We start from the raw sequence: 24,289 nt of genomic DNA on the forward strand, positions 1-24,289 counted from the left end.
ATGTCCAGCAGTTCACACAGCACTGGCCATGCCCTGACAGTGACAAAACGCCGCCCAAAAATTTTGCCTCTGGCACGCAAATATATTCCTTTCTCCACTGCCAAAGTTGGGAGGTATGCATTAGGTGTGAGGGGCATTGCAATGTGTGGCATAATGTGTCAGGGGCATTACAGTGTGTAGCATAGTATCATAGGCATTGTGGTGAGCTGCATCATGTTTCAGAGAAATGGCGGTGTGTGGCATAATGTATCGCTCGCTCAGACACTGCCCGGCTGTTCCCGTCCCGGCGTGCGGCCTGCGCTGCGTGTCTCGATCATAGGTCACGCTGCGCAGGCCACAGCGCTGATCACCAGCGCCGGAACCTGCTTGCCGCCGGGCCTCCCACATCCTCCCACATCATACCCGACGCCGGAACCTGCTCGCCGCCGGGCCTCCCACATCCTCCCACATCATACCCTACGCCGGAACCTGCTCTCCGCCGGGCCTCCCACGTCGCACATGTCTACCCAATGCCTGCCTCTGCACTGTGGCCGCCTGCCCCCCTCCGCAGCTCAGAAAAAGTAAGTCAGTGTGGGGGCACAGGGGGCAATTTTCTTTTAGGGATGCCAATCCCGGGATTGAGCATTTTTCAATCCCAGTGATATTGGTGTACCGGCCCCAAGATTTCTGTTGCCATCCCTTACATAGAAATGACCTTTTAGACCTAATTTGTCTCTGTCCCTGCGTCCCCACCATCTCTGCAGGGCCGTTTCTAGAGGCGGACAAGCCGTGCAGCAGCCCGGGGCGCCGCACGGCTTGTCCGCCGCTGAAACAGCCAGGGCGCCCGGCAGTCTCCCCCAACGCCGCCGTAGCTGCCGCTTCCTCCTCCTCCACCGCTCTGTCTCCCCGGCCGGCCCGACTCCACGCACGACACATAAGCAGAGGCTGAGATTTCCCTGGAAAGGGGAGGGGAACGCATTGTGCGTCTCTCCTTCCCCTCGCTCACGTCACTGGGCTGCCGCTGTCAGCCAATCAGAGCTCGGGCGCGAGGTATGAATGGCTGACGGCTCAGCTCAGGTACACACACTGAAGGGGAAGGAAAGAGGCACGATGCGCTCCCCTCCCCTCGGAAGCAGCGGCAGCAGAGGCAGCAGAGGGAGAGACAAAGTGAGTTTGGCATTGTGGGGACATATATTTGTGTCACTGTGGGGGCATATGTGTGGCGCTGTGGGGGCACATCTGGCACTGTGGGGGCATATATTTGTGGCACTGTGGGGGCATATGTGTGGCACTCTGGGGGCATATATTTGTGTCACTGTGGGGGCAAATATTTGTGTCACTGTGGGGGCATTTATTTGTGTCACTGTGGGGGCATTTATTTGTGTCACTGTGGGGGCATTTATTTGTGTCACTGTGGGGGCATTTATTTGTGTCACTGTGGGGGCATTTATTTGTGTCACTGTGTGGGGCATTTATTTGTGTCACTGTGTGGGGCATTTATTTGTGTCACTGTGTGGGGCATTTATTTGTGTCACTGTGTGGGGGCATTTATTTGTGTCACTGTGTGGGGCATTTATTTGTGTCACTGTGGGGGCATATATTTGTGGCGCTGTGGGGGCATAGCTGGCACTGTGGGGGCATATTAGTAAATGGCATCAGTTGTGCGGCAGCGGCACATGGGGCATAATGTGTAATGGGCATTACGATGTGGGGAGTATTTTGTAATTGCCATCACATTGTGGGGTCTAATGGGCATCATGGTGTGCGGCGTAATGTGTAATTGTCATCACGGTGTGCGACATAGTGTAATTGTCCACACGGTGTGCGGCGTAATATGTAATCGTCATATCAGTGTACGGCGTAATGGGTAATTGTCATCACGGATAAATAGTGTATAATGATTTAAGTAGCCTGTCATTGTTTGGCCTTGATCTGTGAGGTGTACTAAGTCACTGTGTGGCCTTCAGCCGGCCAACTTAAGTGCGGGAGGACAATAACAATTCCTGCAGTAACCAATGTCTGGTCATGCAGGTTGCAAAAGTGTGATATAAGGTAATTGTTTTCCTGCTAGACCACGCCTCACATTAAGCCACACCCCTTTTAAAATTAAGCCACGCCCCCTATTTCATGTTATGTTTTTTTTGGGGGGGGGGGGGGGCGCATTTTTATTTCTTCGCCCTGGGAGCTAAATTGTCTAGAAACGGCCCTGCATCTCTGTCCCCACCCTCTGGCCCTTCGTCACCACCGTCTCTCTACCTGCATCCCCACCATTCCTCTCACTGTCCCTGAATTTTGCCACAATCTGTGTGGCATAATGTGAATTTTGGCACAATCCATGTGGAATAATTTGAATTTTGTGTCATTCCATGTGGCATAATGTGAATTTTACGACATTCCATGTGAATTTTGGCTCATTCTGTGTAGCATAATGTGTAAGGGGCAAGTATAAGGAGTCTACTATTGTGTTGCATAAAGGGTATATGGTGTGGTACACACCCCTATATCCTTTTAATGGCCACGCCTCTTTTCTGTAGCTCTCCACTCCAGGGGGGCCCGTGACACTGTTGTACCGGGGCCCAGGATTTCTCTTGGCAGCCCTGCCGGGCTGGTCTGGTTTTATAAAATCTGGGGGACCCGTAGTCTGTTTGCCCCGTGATTTTATGAAACCAGGACTGGCTATTTGAGCCCGGGGCTGGTTAGGCTCAAGGGGGGGGGGGGGGCACGCCGGTTTTCTTTTTTCACTATTTTTTTCCCCGCACATTTCATGAATCGCACCATATCACACTTTTTGGCAGCGAATTCTAATTAAATAGTCAAATTCAGGCAAAAAATGTGTTAAGGTGCGATTTTGTAAACTTCCTAAAAATCGCATATTAAATATCACCCTACATGTCTGTGTCACACCCATGAGCTTGATTTGTCCTGGGTTGGGGTGGAGTGCTGACCCCAAGGTCGATGTGAGTTTTTGAAGAAAAAACCTAAATGTCGACATAGTCGACATGAACACCATCCAAGTGTGCCACTGCACTTGCAATTCTTCCGGCAAAGTGCCTCGCTGCACTTGGCACACTATTCTATTCACCCTCCATGCCCTAGTGGATGGTAGGGCATGAAATATTGCCTGTCGGCACATGTTGGCTAAAAGAAATTGTGAAAAACTGATGTCGACCTTTTGACTGTCGATCTTGCCATTGTCTACCTAATGCTTGTGTCATCCTTCCAACGCTGTCAACCTTAGCCATGTCAACCTATTTCAGGTGTCAACCATCAGTGGTCGACCGAATACATTTCAACCTTAACAGGGTCGACCTAATGACCATATCCCTTTCCCAGAGTAAATTACCAGGCTGGAACTGAAAGGATGGGAGCACTTGGAGACTGGAACCTGGAATGACTGGATCACCAGCAGGGGGACAAGGATATGGGGGGTAGATTTATTACTCGTCGATCAGGGGAATCTGCGCTATCCCCGTGCGTTATAGCAGGGGATAGCGCTTCCCCTGATCTATCACACCAGCCGAGCGTTTACTCTAAAGCCGGCGGTGTGGGGCAGGAGGCATAGCGCAGGGGCGATATTTTGCACTGCGCCCCTGCCTCCTGCCAGATTTATGAACGGTCAGCATCGCTGACCGTTCCGCCGCCTGCAGCTGTCGACTTCGCCAGCTGCAGACGGCGATGCCTATACCTAACAGCAGGGACAGCGCTGTCCCTGCTGCTGGGGCTGAGCTGCGCTGGGATCTCGCGAGACTAGCGAGATCCCGCGCATGCGCAGTAAGCCGGCCGGGGGGGAAGGAGACGGCGCATCAGTATTAACTGATGCGCTGTCTCCAGGAGGGACATCGCCGGAGGGGGGAGTTAGCGCTCCCCCACTCCGGCGGCAAGATCTTAATAGATCTTGTCGGTGTCCCCTCCTGCTTCGCCTCACTAATGAGGCGAAGCAGGAACTGTTATAGCGGCGCGATAGGCGCCGCTATAATAAATCTACCCCTGGAATCCAGGGGAGCTCTGCACTGCATGTGCACTTCAGGAGAAGCAATGTTGTTCTAGCACAGGGTTGCCGACTTTCAAAAAATCCTCTCCGGGAGAAGCCCGGAGAGGAATCTTGCAGTACGAGTTTTGGGGGCGGGTCTTAACAGGGTTGTCATTAAGCCCCGCCCCCATTATGGCAAATAGCTGAAATAACTGATACCCATGGAGGGGGCGGGGCTAAAATGACACGATTGTGCTGTTTTAGCTCCGCCCCCTCCCCTGAGACCCGCGGATTGCGGCATATAAATGCCGCGATCGGGGGGCTCAGTGGGGGTCCCCCTGATTCTGGGAGGGTTGCCCACCCTTCCGGGGGCCGGGAGGAAGGACCCGATTTTCGGGAGACTCCCGCAAATTCCGGGAGGGTCGGCAACCCTGTTCTAGCACCTTCCCTCTGGACTGGACAGGGATTATAGGCACCACTGTGATTGAGTCAAGAACATCCCCTGGCCGGCCATTGGTTACTGGTAGTCACCTGATAGTCTCCAACATGATGGCACCCAGTATGCAGACCAGGAACACTAATAGCAGCTGCCAGCTAGTTTCCACAAATTTAGAGATGGGCAAAACGGGTCACTAATGAGAGCTGGGATCCAGCAGATCAGTCCATGAAAAGATCCGGATCGTATGCACGGGACATCGGTTCGCTTTGAAAAGAAGGGGTAATTTGATAATAACGAAGCATAATTTGTTTTACAATCATTTTTTGCCATTTTTTTTTTACTTTTTTTTTTTTAAACAGTGAGCTGAACAAATAACCGATACATGACCAAGTAAAACACTGATCGATGGCTGGGTGCAGAATCGCCATCGATGGCAACCATCGATGGCGTCTGCACCGATGGCCATCCCTAGCAGCAGCAGACTTGTTGTTCTTTCTTTTACTTGCAGTCGCAGCACTGTACTCAGTCTCCAGAGTAAGGGTGAATTTATGAAGCTTGGAGAAGTGTTATCTATCCCCATAAAGAACGTTATGAGCAAGGTGATAATGGTTCAGCCAATCAGCTCTTACCTGTCAATTTACATATTGTAGCTGATTGGCTGAACCATTATCACCTTGCTCATAACGTTCTTTATGGGGATAGATAACAATTCTCCAAGCTTCATAAATTCACCCCTTAGTACTGTACATCGCAGTGCCGAGCTCAGGCAGATGCATTGTAATGAAAAACTAAACTGAAAGTAAAAGAACGACGGTTCACCTTTTTGGGATCAGAGGCTCACTCACTCTTTTATGGGATCCGTCCAAAAGATCTGCTTCGTTCGCGAATGACCCATCTCTACAGCATGGGCTTCAACACAAGTCTGTGAGAAACTCAAAAAACTCTAGAACAAAAGGTACAGTAAGAAACATTAAATAAGTTAGGTCCATGACAGTCTGCATGCTTACCAATACAATGAAATAATGAAACATGAAAGTATAGCTACCAAACAGCAAAATTATGTGACACTAAAGACAATGGTGTTTAGCTTCATGCCCACTTACAGATGGCAGTATTGATCGTGGCTTTACTGATTTCACCAACCAGTAGGGTTGCCACCTTCTTGTTGATAGTGGACAGTGGCCAGTGGCCTGTCCCTTGACCCACCCACAGCCTGCTCATTGACCTGCCCCCAGGCCCGACCCATGACCCGCCTTTTCATATTGTTTTTTTTACCTATGCTTCAATTCCATTCTTGATTTTGAACACCTAAAATGGCCATTACATGTTATGCCACACACTGCGATGCCCATTTCATGTTATGCCACACACTGTGATGCCCATTACATGTTATGCCAGGGCTAGAAAAATGGTTTTTAAATCTAGGAGCCAGGATGAAAGTGTAAGAGCCGGATAAAATAAAAATAGACAGTTCACACACCCATGACACATTATGCCACATGCCATAATGCCCATTACACATTGTGCCACACAGTGATTATTTAATATTTATTTATTAACAGTTTCTTATATAGCGCACACATATTCCGCAGCGCTTTACAGAGGATATTTGAACATTCACATCAGTCCCTGCCCCAGTGGAGCTTACAATCTATATTCCCTACCACATGTACATGCACACACAGACATTCTAGGGTTCATTTTTGTTGGAAGCCAATTAACCTACCTGTATATTTTTGGATTATGGGAGGAAACCGGAGGACCCGAAGGAAACCCACGCAAGCACGGGGAGAATATACAAACTCCGCACAGTTAGAGCCATGGTGGGAATCGAACCCATGACCTTAGTGCTGTGAGGCAGTAATGCTAACAATTACACCAGCCAATCAGCTTCTGTCATAATTCAAACCAGCCTGTAACATGACAGTAAGGAGCTGATTTGCTGGTAATAAAGTACCAGCCACTTTATCACTTCACCGGGTTTTGATAAATCTGTCCTAAAGTCCTTTAATTCAGTGTGTTTCGGTATCTCCAATGGTATCAAGGCAAAGGTTTTCACATCGCATCTTAAGTGCTGGAACAGGGCTGGCTGACGGGTGGCGGTAGTCAGCAGTGCTGGCAGCGGGCGGTAGAATTTGAAAAAAAAAAAAATTTCAAATGAGCTCAGCCAATCAGAGGGCCGTCCAGTTTTTAGAATTTTTTTAAAAAAATCTGCCACTGGCCGTCAGCTCCACTGGCTACCACCGCCCTCGAGCCGTGGCAGTCAATGAAAAAAATTAATAATGCCGTGTTCTCAATGCCAGTGAGAAATACACTAAAATGCCGGGGACTGCAGGGACGGACCCCCGTTCTCATTGCAAGGCAAATTCTCGGGTTTAACACGGGTTTTTCTGCAGTGTGAATGGGTCAACCCATGTCTGCATACCCGGATCTCAAACACGGGTTAAAATAAGGGTTTTACCCGTGTATGAGATCCGAGTATGCGACCCGTTGACACTGCAGAAAAACCCGTGTTAAAAGGCAAATTCCTGAGTCGACATGATAGACCCGGGAATTTGCCTGCAGTGAGAACGGGGTATAACACAGTAAGAGTTGAACACGGGATTCTAGCGTGAAGAGCGGCACAAATATCCACTACCCTACGCCACCTGGGGATTGCAAACAGTGCTCATGAGTGTATTTAAAGAGTGCTAACATTCAGAGGCAGTTGTATCGCCAGTCGCAAAAAATTAGATGCTCCAGAATCTCAGATACAAGAGCGTCCCATAGTGGATAAGTGTTCAAAGTATTCAGCCCACCCCAACCCCCGTCTCTTTTCCCTGGTAAACTTTTCAGAGCGAAGCAGGTTGGCGTGAATGCAATGGAAGAGGCAGAATTCAGTCAATCTGGCTGGGGGAAGGCTCTATAATGCACATACACCATGGGTAATGCGTAGTACTAAATAGAGATGGGTAATTTGCAAATGAAGCAGATCTTTTGGGCGGATCCCATAAAAGAGTGAGTGAGTTGCCGATCCCAAAACAGTGAACCGTCATTCTTTTACTTTTAGTTTCGTTTTTCATTACAATGAATTTGCCTGAGCTCAGCACTGCCATCTGTGGCAGCTGAGATGTACTAACTGGAGACTGAGTTAACAGTGCTGCGACTGCAAGTAAAAGAAAGAATAACAAGGCTGCTGCTAGGGATGGCCATCGGTGCAGACGCCATCAAAGGCGATTCTGCACCCAGCCATCGATCAGTGTTTTACTCGGTCATGTATGTTCTTATTTGTTCAGCTCACTGTTTAAAAAAAAAAAAAAGTTAAAAAAAATGGCAATAAATGATTGTAAAACAAATTACGCATCTTTATAATCAAATTAGCCCTTTTTTCAAAGTGAGCCGAGGACCAATCTAAAAGTTCTGGATCTTTTCATGGAGTGATCCGCTGGATCCCGGCTCATCTTAGTGACCCGTTTTTCCCAACTCTATATTTATTTATTTATTTACAGTTTCTTTTATAGCGCAGCAGATTCCGTTGCGCTTTACAATAGTAGACAGTGATAAACAGAGCCGGCCTTAGGCATAGGCAAACTAGGCAAATGCCTAGGGCATTTGGAATGCCTAGGGGCACCAGCAGCTTATGCTGATTAAAATTATATGCAGCATGCCTATATTCTGTGTGTGAGTGAGGCTGCATATGAAATAGTGTATTCATGGAAATCACTGTAACATAGCATTCCGTATTCAGGTACAGCCACAGTTGCACACAGAATATAGACATGCTGCATTTTAATCATCGGAAGCTCCTTGTGTGTCCTGGTCACATAACAATGCAAATAAGACGAATTTTCAGCAAAAAAGGCACCCAACATTAGCAGAACTGTCCAGGGCATTGATACTTGTTTCTTAGCACGGCGCCCACGATTTTACTCTTATGACCTTTTCATACCCCCACTATCCACGTCGGCGTGGAGTTGATTTTATAAAGTGCGCAGCGAGCCACCGAGCCCAAAGCTTGGTGAGCGGACGCGGATAACTTCACATGTATTCCGCGGCCCCTCGCGGGGTTTGCTACGCTCGCCACGCTTCGGGCTCGGTGGCTCGCTGCGCTCGCCACACTATATAAAATCAACTTCGCGCCAACGTGGATAGTGGGGGTATGAAAAGGTCGGAGGACGCGTATCGCCGCCCCTCGCGGGATCACTGCGCTCGCCACGCTTAGGGTTGGCGTTGATAGTGGGGGTGCCGTTAACACTGGGGGAGCATTTAACATAGTAATCACCCATCGGGGTGCCTGTACAATTAGAAATCGCATTGTAATGGCATGCAATGCGATATTAAAATTGTACAGTGCGGCTCTTAGGACCCGAAAATCGGGTCCCATCGCATACCACTAATCAAGGTATGCGATGGTATGCGATGGGCGCCCTGATAATACACCAGTACCGGGCCATTATATGTGTCATGTATAAATGCATTAATAATGTGAGACATATGTGTAACAGGCATTATGTGTGTCATGTGTATAAGGGCATTAATAATGTGCAACATATGTGTAAGGGGCATTATATGTGTCATTATGTGTATGAAGGGCATTAATAAAGGTTGGCATAATGTGTAAGGGGCATTATGGTTATAAGGACATTAATAATGTGTGTCATGTGTATTACATTGTGGTATTATCAGGGGTGCCGAGAGAAAGGGGTAGGTGGTACAAATTACCCAGGCCAAAGTCTGATGGAAGGGCCCAGTGGGGGCCCCCAGGCCCCCTCCCCTTAAGTGACAGCAGCAGCTGCAGCTCTTCTCCACTGCCCAGCACACACTGCTTTGTGCTGGGTTGCAGTGTGGCCATGGAGGTACTTAAAATACAATATTTTCTCATGATTTTTTTTTTTTTAAGGGTATAATGTGAATAATGTGAGGAGTAATGTACATAAGGTAAAGTGGTACTACTGTGTGATGTAACATGAATAAGGGACACCATTGCATGATATAATGTGAATAAAGTTGCACTACTGTGTGGCATAATGTGAATTGGGGGTACTATTGTGTGGCCATGCCCCTTCCCAGCAAAATCAAACCTCTGTTTGGGCCGCGCACCGAATGTGTGCACTGTTTCTATTTAAAATATTGCGGGTACGAGCACCAAAATGATGACTGCTATGATGAGGGTTGATGGTGCTTGGAAAGGGGAGCAGGGTCAGAGGCGGAACTAGTTGCGGTGTTAGGGGGCACCAGCCAAAATCTTGTCTAGGGCGTCATTTAGGCTAGGGACGGCTCTGGTGATAAAACAAACTGGGTAACAACAGACAGACTTGGAGGTAGGAGAGCCCTGCTATTGTAGAAAGTGATGGCCCTGTGGGCTTATAATTACCACTTATGATCTGTGGGAATGTCCAATCCCGATATTGGTGGTAGCGGAGAAGTCCTCAAAAGTATGCGACAGTTGGTCCGCTTGGGTGGGGACCCGTGGAGATGGTGGGCTCGTTGTTATTATGCCCTTGGGTCACTGGCGTCGCTAGAGGTGGCACTCTCCTAAAGATGAGTCAGACAGGTGTCCTCAAGGTGAGTCAGGTCTGTGTGACCAGGTGTTCGGATTGAAAAAACAGAGTACCTTGATTCCTGCTGATAGTGTGGATAAGCAAAGTGGTGAGCTGGTGGCCCAATGGCTTGGGGGATAAATTAGATGATATCCTCTGAGTGCGATAAATGTGCATCCATGTTGGTTCAAAGGAAGGACTGAGGACTTCTCCGCTACCACCAATATCGGGATTGGACATTCCCACAGATCATAAATGGTAATTATAAGCCCACAGGGCCATCACTTTCTACAATTGCTGTGCACCCCATTCCATTCACCATCTGTATCCATTTGGTTCCAGTCAATGCAATTTCCGGTCCATATATATTTTAAATCCATCACCACCTCATGAATTTTTATTGATTTCATTTATTTTCATTATTTTCATTTGCCTGCTCGTAAAAGGCTTTGCCTGCTCGTAGCCTGCATCGTAAGCATGGCAACAGAAGCATGAGTTTGACTGGAGAGAAGTTCTGAAACCATCTCATCTCCTATTTTACAGGTACATGAATCCCATTTTGAACATCTGATGCTTTCATTTAAAGAACAGTCTGCATTGTGAATTGTTTTGTTACTTGGAGCCTGCAACTTCCCCCCTCCACTAATTAGCCTGTTGAGGAATTTGTGCAAACACCAACCCCTCCCCCTGTACCAGCTGACCCAAACTTTCCTTTAATATTGGAAATGTTTGCAAGCCTGCTTTAAAGGCTTTGCCTGCTCGTAAGCATGGCAACAGAAGCATGAGTTTGACTGGAGTTTGGACTGGATTTGGACTTACACCCGCACATGGCATCATTTTATTTTTCACCAATTACCATCTCTCTCAGCCTCTAAGCCGATGAAAGCTATGTATTTTCTTTGTTTACTGTCTCTTTACAATGATTTGTACCATGTACCTCCGTAACCACTGTTTGCAAAGCCTGTATGCTGTACCATCACTAGTTGCACACCCGTTGAACAACAAGCTGGCAGGGTGTGCCAGCTTTGGAAGAAAAGTGCTACAACCAGTCAAACTCATGCTTCAGTTGCCATGAAAATAATATTTTTACTGCTGCCTTTGAGCAGCATGATCAAGATGGCGCCGCTGATGGCTGCCTAGGAGCTGTGCAGCTCAGCCAAATATGTTCCATGTGTGATAACTGTACTGTCTCTCTGCTTGTATTGTTACCTACCTGGCTGTTTCTGAGACCAGTGGCGCCGCTGATGGCTGCCTAGGCGCTGTTCAGCTCGGTGGGTATGTGCTCCCTATGTGATAACTGTACTTAATGTTACCTTCCTGGCTGTTGCAGCGACCAGTGGCGCCGCTGATGGCTGCCTAGGCGCTGTGCATCTCGGTGGGTACGTGCTCCCTATGTGATAACTGTACTTAATGTTACCTTCCTGGCTGTTGCAGCGACCAGTGGCGCCGCAGATGGCTGCCTAGGCGCTGTGCAGCTCGGTGGGTATGTGCTCCCTATGTGATAACTGTACTTAATGTTACCTTCCTGGCTGTTGCAGCGACCAGTGGCGCCGCTGATGGCTGCCTAGGCACTGTGCAGCTCGGTGGGTATGTGCTCCCTATGTGATAACTGTACTTAATGTTACCTTCCTGGCTGTTGCAGCGACCAGTGGCGCCGCAGATGGCTGCCTAGGCGCTGTGCAGCTCGGTGGGTATGTGCTCCCTATGTGATAACTGTACTTAATGTTACCTTCCTGGCTGTTGCAGCGACCAGTGGCGCCGCTGATGGCTGCCTAGGCGCTGTGCAGCTCGGCGGGTATGTGTTCCCCACATGTAATGTCTTAATGTAATATATGTAATGCCTTCACCCCCCCCACCTTCATCCCTGCTTGATGCTGCACTGTAAATCCACAAAAAATTCCTAGTGTGCGCAAGCATACATGGCCAATAAAGTTGATTCTGATTCTGATTCTGATTTATTGTACAATGTATGTTATGTTTTTAATTTGGTATTAAATATTGTTATATGATCTTTCATCATACAGCGCCACTTCCTTTCTTTCTTTTTTACTTGCATTATTGGGACTGACAACCCCATTACTAGGTGGCAGCTCCTGACAAAACACCCCTGGTAAGCGCCTGTCTGTGCACCCAAGGTAGCACGTCCAATCCAGGAGAGCCCTGCTGCCAGCTTACAATCTATAGGAGTACTGAACATTACACAGCATGCTCTGTGGTGTGACAAAAAGGGTTTTATGAAAACAGTTTTTTTTTGTGTGTGCTTAGATTTATTAAATATAACTTTCATAAATGTTTCAATTACAAATAATAATAATTAAAACATTTTTTATAACACAGTAAGAATAGAACACGGGTTTCGAGCGTGAAGAACAATGCAGTTATCCACCAGCCTACGCCACCTGGTGACAGCAGCCACTGATCATGAGTCTATGTAAAGAGTGATCCCATGCAGACAGAGCCGTAATGCCGTTTGCCGAGAATGAGACGGCCCAGGGTTTTGTGTTCACAATATTCAGCATCCGCTAAGTGAACTGAAGGCCGCAGTTTTTATTTTCCTATGGGACTTGGACACTTGCCCAATCTACCGCTAGACTGGTGGAGCATTAGCCACCTAGCTGTGGGGATATGTATTGCATGGTTATTGTATTTATTTATTTATTAACAGTTTCTTATATAGCGCAGCATATTCCGGGGCGCTTTATAAAGGAGACAGTGGTACAACAAACAGGGTATTTACAGACAGTCAAAAGGTAGGAGGGCCCTGCTTACAATCTATAGGGAAATAGGCATTGATACATAAGGATAGATACTGTATTCTTTATTGCATCGATTCCACCAGAATGCAAGATTCCGTGACGTGGAATTTGATAAGCTTGCCTGAAGAGATGAGTTTTCAGGGAACGCTTATAGGTTTGGAGACTGGAGGAGAGTCTTATTGTGCTTAGGAGGGCATTCCACTGACTGGGTGCAGCCCGAAAAAAGTCCTGCAATAGGGAATGGAAGCAATGAGTGAGGGTGACAGACGCAGATCTTGGGAGGAGCGTAGAGGTCGGGTTGGAAGATATTTTGAGATGAGAAGAGATGTATGTTGGTGTAGTTTGGTTTATGGCTTTGTGTGTAAGTAAAATAATTTTGTATTACGGCATACATCCACGCACCTCTGAGTGCACTATGAAAGTGGTGTGCCAAAACTGCGCCATGGTGCGCTGGCGGAAATGTGCACCATCTGTGCACAGTATATACATGATTGCACACATTTATTTAATGCTTCCATTAGTAACAGTGTGTTTGATGTGATTTTAGCTGTTTATTGAGCAGCCTCTAACAAGCAGCTCTCCCCCCTCACCTGCCATTCTGCATTTACTTTCCCAGCTTCCAGCTTTCCAGAGTCTTTGATGTTGCTCTATTACTTACATGTATATTACTACTATTGCTGTTTCTTTTATCACGTTACTGGCACACGTGAATCGTTTACAATGGCTTGAATACAGGTTGTTTTAACGCATTGTAGTGATTGTAAATACAGAGAAGCGGTTTACATTGGGACTCTTAAACGATCGTGAGCAAAAGTAACTTGTACAAATGAATAGACTGCTATAATACAGGACTAATCGGATTAACTCCTTGTTATTTTATTTACAGTCACTGATGAAGGGGACCTTTAATCTCTTTGATAAAGTTATTTTATGTATTGTGTGTCCTGTGTGTGACCTTAAAGGAACTAAGGGGCCGATTCAGGATCCAACTTCGGCCCCAGCCCTGATGGCACATGTGAAAACTCCGGCACTGATCAGCTTTGGTGAGTTACACACTCGCCGGGCCCTTTGTAGTGGGGAGGGCTGGGATTGTATGCTTTCACATCCACTCGCAAGCGCCGGCACAGATGAAAAATCTTTTCCTCTGCTCGCAGTCGAAAGGTAGCCCAGAACTTATATTTCTACTGCACGGTCCTTACAAATTGGGGGCTGGCGGTGACCTTATGTGATGTCAACCGCCATCCCAACCATGTTTTTATGGGTGCACCCACCATTTTTTTGGGCACGTCTATGAAACGGCGAGTGTCCACCCCAAAAAGCCCCCTGCCTGACAGTCAGGCAGCGAGCACCCCTGCTGGGGAACCGTACCATAATTTGGTTTGGATATGGAGCCACAAAATTTGTGTGGATTTGGATTTTGGGGGAACATCGCCGTTTTAACATTGATTTTAACCACAGACCAATGAGGTTATTCTGATTTCACTCGGAAAGGCACAATCTCTAATGGACAAAATAATATTCACTGCAGCTGGGGCTGATGTAACATGTGCAGAGAGAGTTAGATTTGGGTGTGTTATTGTTTCTGTGCAGAGTAAATACTGGCTGCGTAATTTTTACACTGCAATATACATTTCGTTTGAAGTACACCCCCACCCAAATCTAACTCTCTCTGCACATGTTACATCAGCCCCACCTGCAGTGCAGCATGATTTCGTCCATTAGAGAGTGATTGTGCCTTTGCGAGCGAATCAGAATAACCCCCTAAATACTATGGACCTGTTGTGGGTTGGGTGAAACTTTATACTGTAGATATGTTTAATCCAATTAGCGTACTTTAGGTCATTGTAAATACAGTAATAACCGAATGCTAATATCCATCTTTTGTTAGCAACTGATTTTTTTTTTTTTAAATGACCCTTTTGAGCTGGTTCCGACCTCACGTTCCCCTTGTTATCAATGTGAGCATTTTAACTGTTGATCTTCCAACTACATACCTTAAAGCCTGCATGTATTAGACTGGGTTTTCTGTATTCCAATGTAACCTGTACCATTAGCAATTGCTCACCCTGTCTCCCAGATCAAAGGCGATCACATGCTGGAAGATCTGCCTGCCACATAAAAGGTTTCTCCTTTATGATACCTGTAAGGGAACACCTCTGTTCTAGGTGGCCGAATGTGTTATTTTCATCTTCAAGGGGAAAAACATTCTGGTTTAACATCAATCCAGGTAAATGCTTGCGGAAATCTTAACCTAATCCTGTAATCAATGGCAATTCGGCTGCCTCGGAGGCTGTAAATATTTGAGAGCTTTGTAAAAAGCCTCTGTTTTCCTAGGTGTCAGCAATCCCCCCCCTGATTACTATCGGTTGTACATGAGACCTCGCTGTTATCATGTTACTGTGAGGGCAACTGCAGTTGTGATAGAGGGATAGTAGGTTGGTGACAAAGCCACCTTAGTCCTAGATCACATCTGTTACCACTCTCACAACAACAAGACAGCGCTGCATAGTTGTGGCTTATTCCCAGAGGCAGCAATTGGGTGAGTGGCTGGAACAAAGATCGGCTTTGTCAATTCAGTCATTGAAGAAAGTTGTGTATGTCTTCAATGGCTTGGCATTTGGGAATGACTTAAGAAAACACTTCTATGTTGTGTAAAGAAGTTACAGTGGTTGCACATACAGTGGTGTAGGTGGAAGAGTGTTGTACATTAAATGGTAAAATGTCACAGAATTGGGGGGGGGGGGAGTGGGGGTACTGTAGACTAAGACCCAGGCTTGTTGGAGGTATGCAGCGGTGGACCGGAACAGTTGCCAAAGGGGATATTGTTCCCCTTTGCAGGCTGCAGCTCCCCATTTTTTTTAAGAGGGTGAGTGACCTCAACCTCCCTGATTTAGTCATACCCCCAGTACCCGGTGTCGCTCCGTCTTTTGACAGCTGGGCCAGGAGAACATGTGCCAAGGTTACGTCCGGTGTAATTACACCAAAAATACACCCAGGTCATCGGCATGAGAAAAGTTTGTATTGAAAACAAAAACACGTTTTCTAGTCTGGTTCCAACAAAATAAAAACCTCTACTATATTTACCTCTTCAGGCAAGCCTATCATATTTAAGTTCCACACACATAACCCTCTGAGGCACTTACAGATGTAGCCCGACTCATCCTTGCAGGGGATGGCAATTCTACCGCCATCCCCAACCAGCGGCCGGCTTTTGCACGAGACGCTCGCGCGCCCTGTGGCAACGGAGCCTGGCGAGGGTCCCCACTGCTTCCCCTGCCGTTGCCACTGGTCCCCCTCACCGCCCCGACTCCCCCACCGAACTGGGCAGCGTCTCCCTGAAGCGGAGACAGACAGGGAGACATTGCCCAGCCGCCGTGATACTGGGACGCGCGTGCACTTGAGACTCACGTGCATCCCAGTCTCTGTCGCCGGCGCTCCGCAAGTGAAAGGGATCTGTTGAGCACTGGCCATGGATGAGCCCAGCTCCATCTGTATATATTATACAGCTTCCCTTCTGGACCTACAAGCTATGCTATTACTGGTGCCTGTCCTTGTGTTTCCCACCTATATCCCTATAGATTGTAAGCTTGCACCAGGGCCCTCCTACCTGCAAGTCTGTCTGTTGTTACCCAGTTTGTTTTATCACTGTCTACTATTGTAAAGCGCAACGGAATCTGCTGCGCTATATAAGAAACTGTAAATAAATAAATAAATACATTATGGCAGATATAAGGGTAAATTAAATAGTCTACAACAGCGGTTCTCAAACTGTGGGTCCTGACCCCAAACTGGGTCCTGGCCATCTCAGCATGGGGTCACGACTCCATGTTGCTGACCATCAGGCTGATGACTTTTCTAATCTCAGTCAGTGATTCAAGGAGTCTGAAAAATCTATTGAATTGTCTGTTATTTTAGACTCCTCCCATCATGTTGTGCCTCCACAATGCTGCCATGTATGTGCTGTCTGCTGACTATACGTGTGACTTGATGACCTTCTGCTTGACCTTGCTGGGGTCCTTTAATTATTTTTATTGTTGGATGGGGTCCCAGAGCAAAATACTTTGAGGACTCCTCGTCTACAACTTGCTAGCATCCGTGAGATTCCGGCCAGTGTGTCTGATGTTTTCAAAGTGGCTAATATGGTTCCGAATGGTTGCCAATATAAATTGGGCAGCTTATCCAGGATCTCGCCGATGTCTTCAAGGTGCAGGATTTTACATTTCCCCCATAGATGTTCTTTCTGTGTATGAATGAAAATAGAAAAACAATTTTAAAATACGGCCATAAAGTCCTGCAATGTGAACATGACCAATGAAGAAGCCTTTAGAAGGGAATCCGCAATTATCCAAATCAACAGCGGCAAAATTGTTGCTGCGACCGTCACCAGTTGTAGGGTGTAGTTATTCCAACCCCTTAGCCACCTGTACATGATATGGCTGTGCCTGGTCTGATAGGCTGATCGGGGTGCAGGGTGCCTGGATTTTGTAGGAACATTGCAGGTGAAAGTTAACTCTATACAAATGTTCTCTCATACACCAAGCAAATGCATTCACGCAACTCAACATGAGCTCCATGCTGGCTGTGATGTCTGGCAACTGTCAAGGACCATAGCAATGGGAACAGACTTCTAGATGACACTTTCCACCACAGTCTCCCCACCATCACAAACCCATACAAAATAGATCCTCCTCATAGTGAGTGGGAAACTAGAAAGAAAAGTGTCTGAAACTGGAGCTGCTTGGCCAGCTTGGTATCTATTTGGCCTGACCGGCCCATTAGTCCATGTGCAACTTCTTCCATTTGCCAGAAGATCCAAATGGGCAGTCCAGTCCTGGAGGTAGCACAACAGTCCTAATGCGGCTGCCCAATCTTTCTCCATTCTTGGTGCCCCCCTTGAAGCTGGTTCCCACTGCCAAAGCTTCCGTTGCCTCGATGAGTTACGGTTCTGGGTTCTGCAAATATATATATATATATTATTAAAAGATTCATTTATACATTTGTATTAAAATGGGGTCAGTGCAAATACAGCCAATGTATGCCATGAAAAAGGGGCTTCTATGAGCCCTGAACCATTGGCCGTATTTGCACTGATCATTTGAGTACAACTTTTTAACAAGACTCCAGGTGCCTCTGGTTCTTCCTGTCTTTTTCTACGCATACCCTGCAGAGGGCACTGGAACAGTGTGTACTTAATCTATCTCTCCTCCCCCGACTTATCCCCATCACTCCTGTCCAAGGTCTCCGAATGCCTCACGGCCATCTCAGCCTGGATGACCCAACGCTTCCTGAAACTAAACATGGCTAAAACTGAACTTCTAATCTTCCATCCCCCGAACATCCCCTCTTCTCCCACTATCTCCATCAGCATTGGTGAAACCGAGATCACGTCCACCGACCAAACGCGCTGCCTCGGTGTCATCATTGACTCCTCCCTCTCTTTCACCCCCCACATTCGTGCTCTCTCACAGTCTTGCCGCTTTCACCTACGCAACATCTCACGCATCAGACCATTCCTCTCCACTGACGCGACCAAAATTCTCATTCACTCTCTTGTCATCTACCGCCTTGACTACTGCAACATCCTTCTCTCTGGGCTACCTCTCACCCGCCTCGCACCTCTTCAATCCATTCTTAACGCTGCTGCTAGGCTCATCTTCCTCTCCCGCCGCTCTACCTCCGCCTCCCCCCTCTGTCTATCTCTTCACTGGCTCCCCATTCCTTTCCGAGTTCTCTTTAAACTCCTCACCACCACTTACAAGGCTCTCTCCTCCTCCACAGCTCCCTACCTCTCTTCACTGATCTCTATCCACACTCCCTCCCGTCCTCTTCGCTCCATCGCTGACCGCCGACTGACCTCTCACCTAATCACCTCCTCCCACTCCCGTGTCCAAGATTTCTCTCGCGCTGCCCCCCTGCACTGGAACAACCTCCCGCCACCCATCAGGCTATCTGATTCCCTTACCTCCTTCAAGCGCTCCCTCAAAACCCACTTTTTTCGACTAGCCTATCCCTCCTCCTAACCTCTTTTGATCCTCCTATCCTGCCTCCGTTCCCCTCCGTTCCTACTTATCCTATTGTATTTCGTTCGTCCACCCACCTATTTTTAGTATGTTAACTCTTATGAGCAGGGCCCTCCTTCCTCACGTACTCACCCTACCTCATTACCTCACCTGTGCTCCTGTCCTGTTCTTCCCTTCCTCTACTTCATCTTCAGTCTCCTTGACAATTTTGACACCTACTTCTGAACTGATGCTGATTTTAGTTCTACCAGCTATACCCATATTTATACTGTATCTTTCAACACACCCTGTACGTTACCTTGTAATTTGTTTTTTTTGTTTGCTATGTACGGCGCTGCGGACACTTTGCGGCGCCTTATAAATAAACGTACTACTACTACTACTACTTGTAATATGAGTGCTAGACTGCACACCCCCACATCTTATATATATATATATATATATATATATATATATATATGTCTAGTGTCCGTGTGTAAAAGAAACACTTCCGTTTGCTGGCCGCGAGTCGAACTACATCTCTTTCACACATAACACACAGAAACACAGAGGCAATCACATGGTAGCAGACTAACTTTCAAAGCTTTTGCTTCAAGCGGGCTATAAAACTACCATATGACAAGTACAGTATAACCATATTCTACCCAATGTGGCAGAATGTACAGTACTTATGTATTAGCAGGGCGCCCATTACGTAGTTTGCGTAGTGGTGTAACTGTATTGAGAATACCAATACACCACTATGCTGGCTACGTAAACTACGTAACTTACGCAAATTACGTAACTTGCGTAAACTATGTAATTTACGTAACTGGAGCTCTGCTAATACATAATGGATCATATACCCACTATCCATGTCATACCCCCATTATCCACGTGCGTGTGGAGCTAAGTGTATAAAGTGTGGCGAGTGCAGCAAGCCACCAAGCCCGAAGCATGGCGAGCGGACGCGGATACGCTCGCCATGCTTCGGGCTTGGTGGCTCGCCACACTTTATAAAATTAGCTCCATGCCCACATGGATAATGGGGGTATGATGTGGATAGGGGGAGCCACACCAACTGCCAACCCAAACACTGCCACACATCATCATCCGGGACTCACTGGTAGTTGGTGTTGCTCCCCTATTTGAATTTTGGACTGGGCTGACTCCGTTTTTTCCTATTCTGAAATTGCAAAAAACAGCAGAATGGTCCAGCGTATAAAGGTAACTTTGATTGATATATGCATTGATTGAACAATATCTTTTCGTGCAATAATTCGGTTTACAAACTCCTGGCATCTGTTTCATCTAGGAACTCCCGTCTAGTAAGCCTACTGCAAGCTGCGCATGAGAGGAAAACAGACTGCGTAAAGAAATATTGTCTGCGTAGCTCGTATAAATATACAGTATATATATATAGTACACAGTATATATATACTGTACACTCTTTTGTTTCTCAAGCCACCAAAGGATTAGTAACCACCTTATTAGTGTTTTGTTTGGGTTTGGAAGGAATGTCGCTAGGGAGGTTCCGGATTCTGAGCTAGTTGCTGCAAGTGATACAAGTGAATGGCTCCCACTACAATAAAGCTCAAAAGGAATGTGTCTTACTTACATCCATGCTTTAGGCATAAACTTTAAATACAAAAGATGTACACAGCTTATGTACACCGGGCTGCATCTACAGTATACACTGCACTGTAAATCAATACTTACTTGTAGGTCTGTGGGATAACATGGTCAACACTATGCTATATACTAGCACCCGATTCAAGGGAAAATGTCACTCAAAAATTTGTAGCATTTTTGCCTTTGTGAAACAAAAGAATAATGTTGTATAAATAGCTGCGATATCTGTGGACTGTGAGAAAATAGTGTTAGGAGAACCATTTTGGAAGGTTTCCTTTGCTAGTTGATTTCAGGGTCAGCACAAAATAGGGGCAAGCTGTGGGCGCGAATGGATCCTAAGACATTGAGTGAGCGCCACTTGGCTTGGTCCTATAAGTACATAGAGATGCCCCCCCTTCCGTACCTGGCAGCGCTATACATAGTACTTACAGTTATATAATGAAAGGGCATAGCCACACCTCCCATAATATGGACACACCCCTATCTATGCCGGGTCTGGAGTTTCCCTTGGTGGCTCTGAATTGAATGGTAATGAATAGATGTAATCATAGACTGTATGCTGCGATTATGACATGATCATGGGTTCAAATAGAAAATATTAATTTGTGCAAGGTAAACCATTGGGGGAAGTGGGGAAATGTACATGAAAAAATCCACTCTTTGTATAGGTATGTCTGCATAACCTCCGGAAGTGAGTAACGGAAGCAGATATCCAGAATGCTTTGCCGAAGGAATTGCAATGATAAATGGGCCCCATAATCAGTATGGTACTTATATGTTAGTTGAGCGCCCGTTACGTAGTTTGCGTAGTGGTGTATTGAGAAATGACGTAAGTTACGCAAATTACGTAACTGGAGCCCTGCTAACACATAAAGGGTCATATGGCCACTATCCACGTCCTAACCCCAGTGTCCACATGAGCGTGGAGTTAATTTTATAAAGTGTGGCGAGCGCAGAGAGCCACCGAGCCCAAAGCGTGGCGAGCGGACGCGCATCTGCGTCCCCTCGTGGGTCTCGCTGCGTTCGCCACGATTCGGGTTCTGTGGCGAGCTGCGCTTGCCACACTTTATAAAATGAACTCCATGATCACATGGACCCTGGGGTTAGGACGTGGATAGTGGCCATATGATTGTGCAAGTGCGTGTTGTGTGTGTAATGTGTGCATGATATACTTACCATCCCGGCGTCTCCGGCACTCGTCTTCCCGCAATCCTGGCCGCCATGACAGGCCTGCATCTACACTATGGGCCTTATTTTGGTTCACTCTTTCTGACAAAATCCTTCTTAGATGGACAAAACCATGTGCACTGCAGGTGGGGCATATGCAAAATGTGCAGAGAGAATTAGATTTGGGTGGGGGTTTTACTTCAAAGTGAGATCTATATTGAAGTGTAAAAATAAAGCAGCCAGTATTTTCCCTGCACAGAAACAAAATTACTCACCCAAATCTAATTCTCTCTGCACATGTTACATCTGCCCCCCTGCAGTGCACATGGTTTTGTCCATCTAAGAAGTATTTTGTCAGAAAGAGTGAACCAAAATAAGGCCCAATGTTTCCTATTAGCGTAGTGCCGCTGGAGGAACTGCGAAACCATGTGGTGCTCCCCCAGCGGTGACTATGCTAATACGCCGCCATTGTTCCCCGCCGCATAGATGCTTCGCCCCCGCCCGGCCGCCGCTGATTCCCTGCTGCCCAATCCGCTTAATAATGTTAGTTAAAATAATAATGTTAGTTAAAACTCTCCCCCCCCCCCCCCCCCCTCCGCCCGACTACACAGATAAGCCGGGTGCCTGGCAATGGCTACGCTGAGAACGTAGCCCAAGCTACGCTCTCAGCGTACCGTAGCCAGGCGCCCGGCTAACATATAAGTACCATCAGTGTATGTATATATATATATATATATATATATATATATATACAGTATATACAGCCCTTTCTTGGTTCTCATTTTGCCTATCTGATCACTCTTACAGTGTTTCTGATTCTACCTCCTCTTCGCTACCTCTATCAATTGGCTTAGGTCCTCTGCTTTTCTCAATCTATACCTCATCTCTTGGCAAACTAATCGGCTCTTTTGGATTTCTTTTGGATTGCGGATGATACTCCGCTCTACCTATCCTCCCCAGAACTGTCTCCATCTTTATTGCTGTCTGTAAAGACCCAGTTTGTTGTATCACTGTCTCCTTTTCTAAAGTGCAACGGAATATACTGCGCTATATAAGAAACTTAATAAATAAATAATAAAAATAAATTATATATATCTCTAACGCTGTTAAAGAATTCCTCTTTGAACATCCGAGTCATATTGGATACTAATAAGAATAACCTATTACGTAAAGTTAGTTGCTACACAAAACCTTTGATTGAGGGTCTCCCAAACCCACAGATGCTTAGTCTTAATCGCATCACTTCCGATCCATTTCACTTATTAGCCAGTTGGATAAGATGACTAACAAGTTTTTAGAAATGGTCATGGCCCCAAACAAGTGAGACAGCAAGGTAATATGATGGACAGGGACAGAACCAACCAAGTATCCCCTTTGAATTAATAATAGATATACACAAGCTAGTTGATGCATAAACAAAATTTTGAACAAATTATGGCCGAATGTACAATCGGATAAGAAACTTAAACTTGATAACAAAATGATGTCCTCTTGCACAAGAGATGTAATTTGTGGGATATTTTGGTTAAAACTAATATCTCTAAGTTAGGAACACAACAAAACATCAGCTTCTGTTGGAAACTTGGTTGCTTTACCAGGCATGTCCAAACTGCGGCCCTCCAGCTGTTGTGAAACCGCACATCCCAGCATGCCTTGTCACAGTTTTAGCATTCCCTAATAGCAAAGCTGTGGCAAGGCATGATGGGAATTGTAGTTTTCATGCTTTCTTTAGATGTACCTGTACAATTTGCCAGTTTCTTCTACCGGGTGAATATTTTTCCACCCTCACAGTGGCAGGCGATTATTTATTCAACACAAACTCACCTTGAACTTTATAATGGAAGAATATATCCTACCATTGGCGCTGAGATTCAACAAGCTGTAACAAAGACTATGGATTGCACTTTCGGACATGGATATTTAATATTAATGCACTTTCGGGCATTTATATTTTTATAGAAGTTCATCGCCTATTGGTAAAACATTTGGCTGTTTGCATTAATATTTTTATACTAATAGTTTTTTGTTGATATATTAAACTTAAGGAGTATTTTATCTGCATTTTTTTTATAGACACATTTATTGATAAAGGCATCGCAACATGCCGAAACGCGTCTAATGAATACAGTGTCCAGACCATTATTTGTCAGTGGAGTGTGGAACGTATACATTTCAGCATCCTATGCCATACCATTTACGTGGGTCACATCTAGCGGTTGGTATGGGTGTTTTGATGTCATTTGCCCCACAATTCTGCTTTAAAAGGAATTGATATCCACTCATTGTGTTATATCAGTCGAAAGAAACCTTGATAGGTGTTGACACCACTTTTTACATGTAAGCAATCTATCAGTTCTGCACGTTTAAGGTGAACCTATAACATCCTGTAAACTTGGGAACACCATTTCCATAGCCTTCCCATATCGGCTCACAACGAACGGAAAAAGTCATATGTATATCCCATCCTAGTGTTTCTTTTTTATTTTTCCACATATGTCGAATTCTGGAACCGATGTGGGAAGGTGAAGTCTTTGGAGGATCTAGACTCTATCTGGACTTATTCGGTAGCGCATGAGAGACTATATTTGTATCACCTTGAACTTTAGTTTTGTGTTGTATCAAGTATTTGCCCATGTGATATGTATATGATTACTAGCGACCCGCCCCGGATTTGCACAGGAAGCACTAATTATCTATAGCCAGATGACTTCGGATTTTTGTAGTTGGTTGTTAGATTTGGGAATACCTTGTCGCAATACCTTGTTGCATTTGACAGAAGTTCGGCGGGAATGAAATCTCATTCATGGCGTGATCAAAACCCCCCACAA

Source organism: Crinia signifera, chromosome 1, assembly GCF_055691185.1.
Source record: "Crinia signifera chromosome 1, ASM5569118v1, whole genome shotgun sequence".
NCBI lineage: Eukaryota > Metazoa > Chordata > Amphibia > Anura > Myobatrachidae > Crinia > Crinia signifera.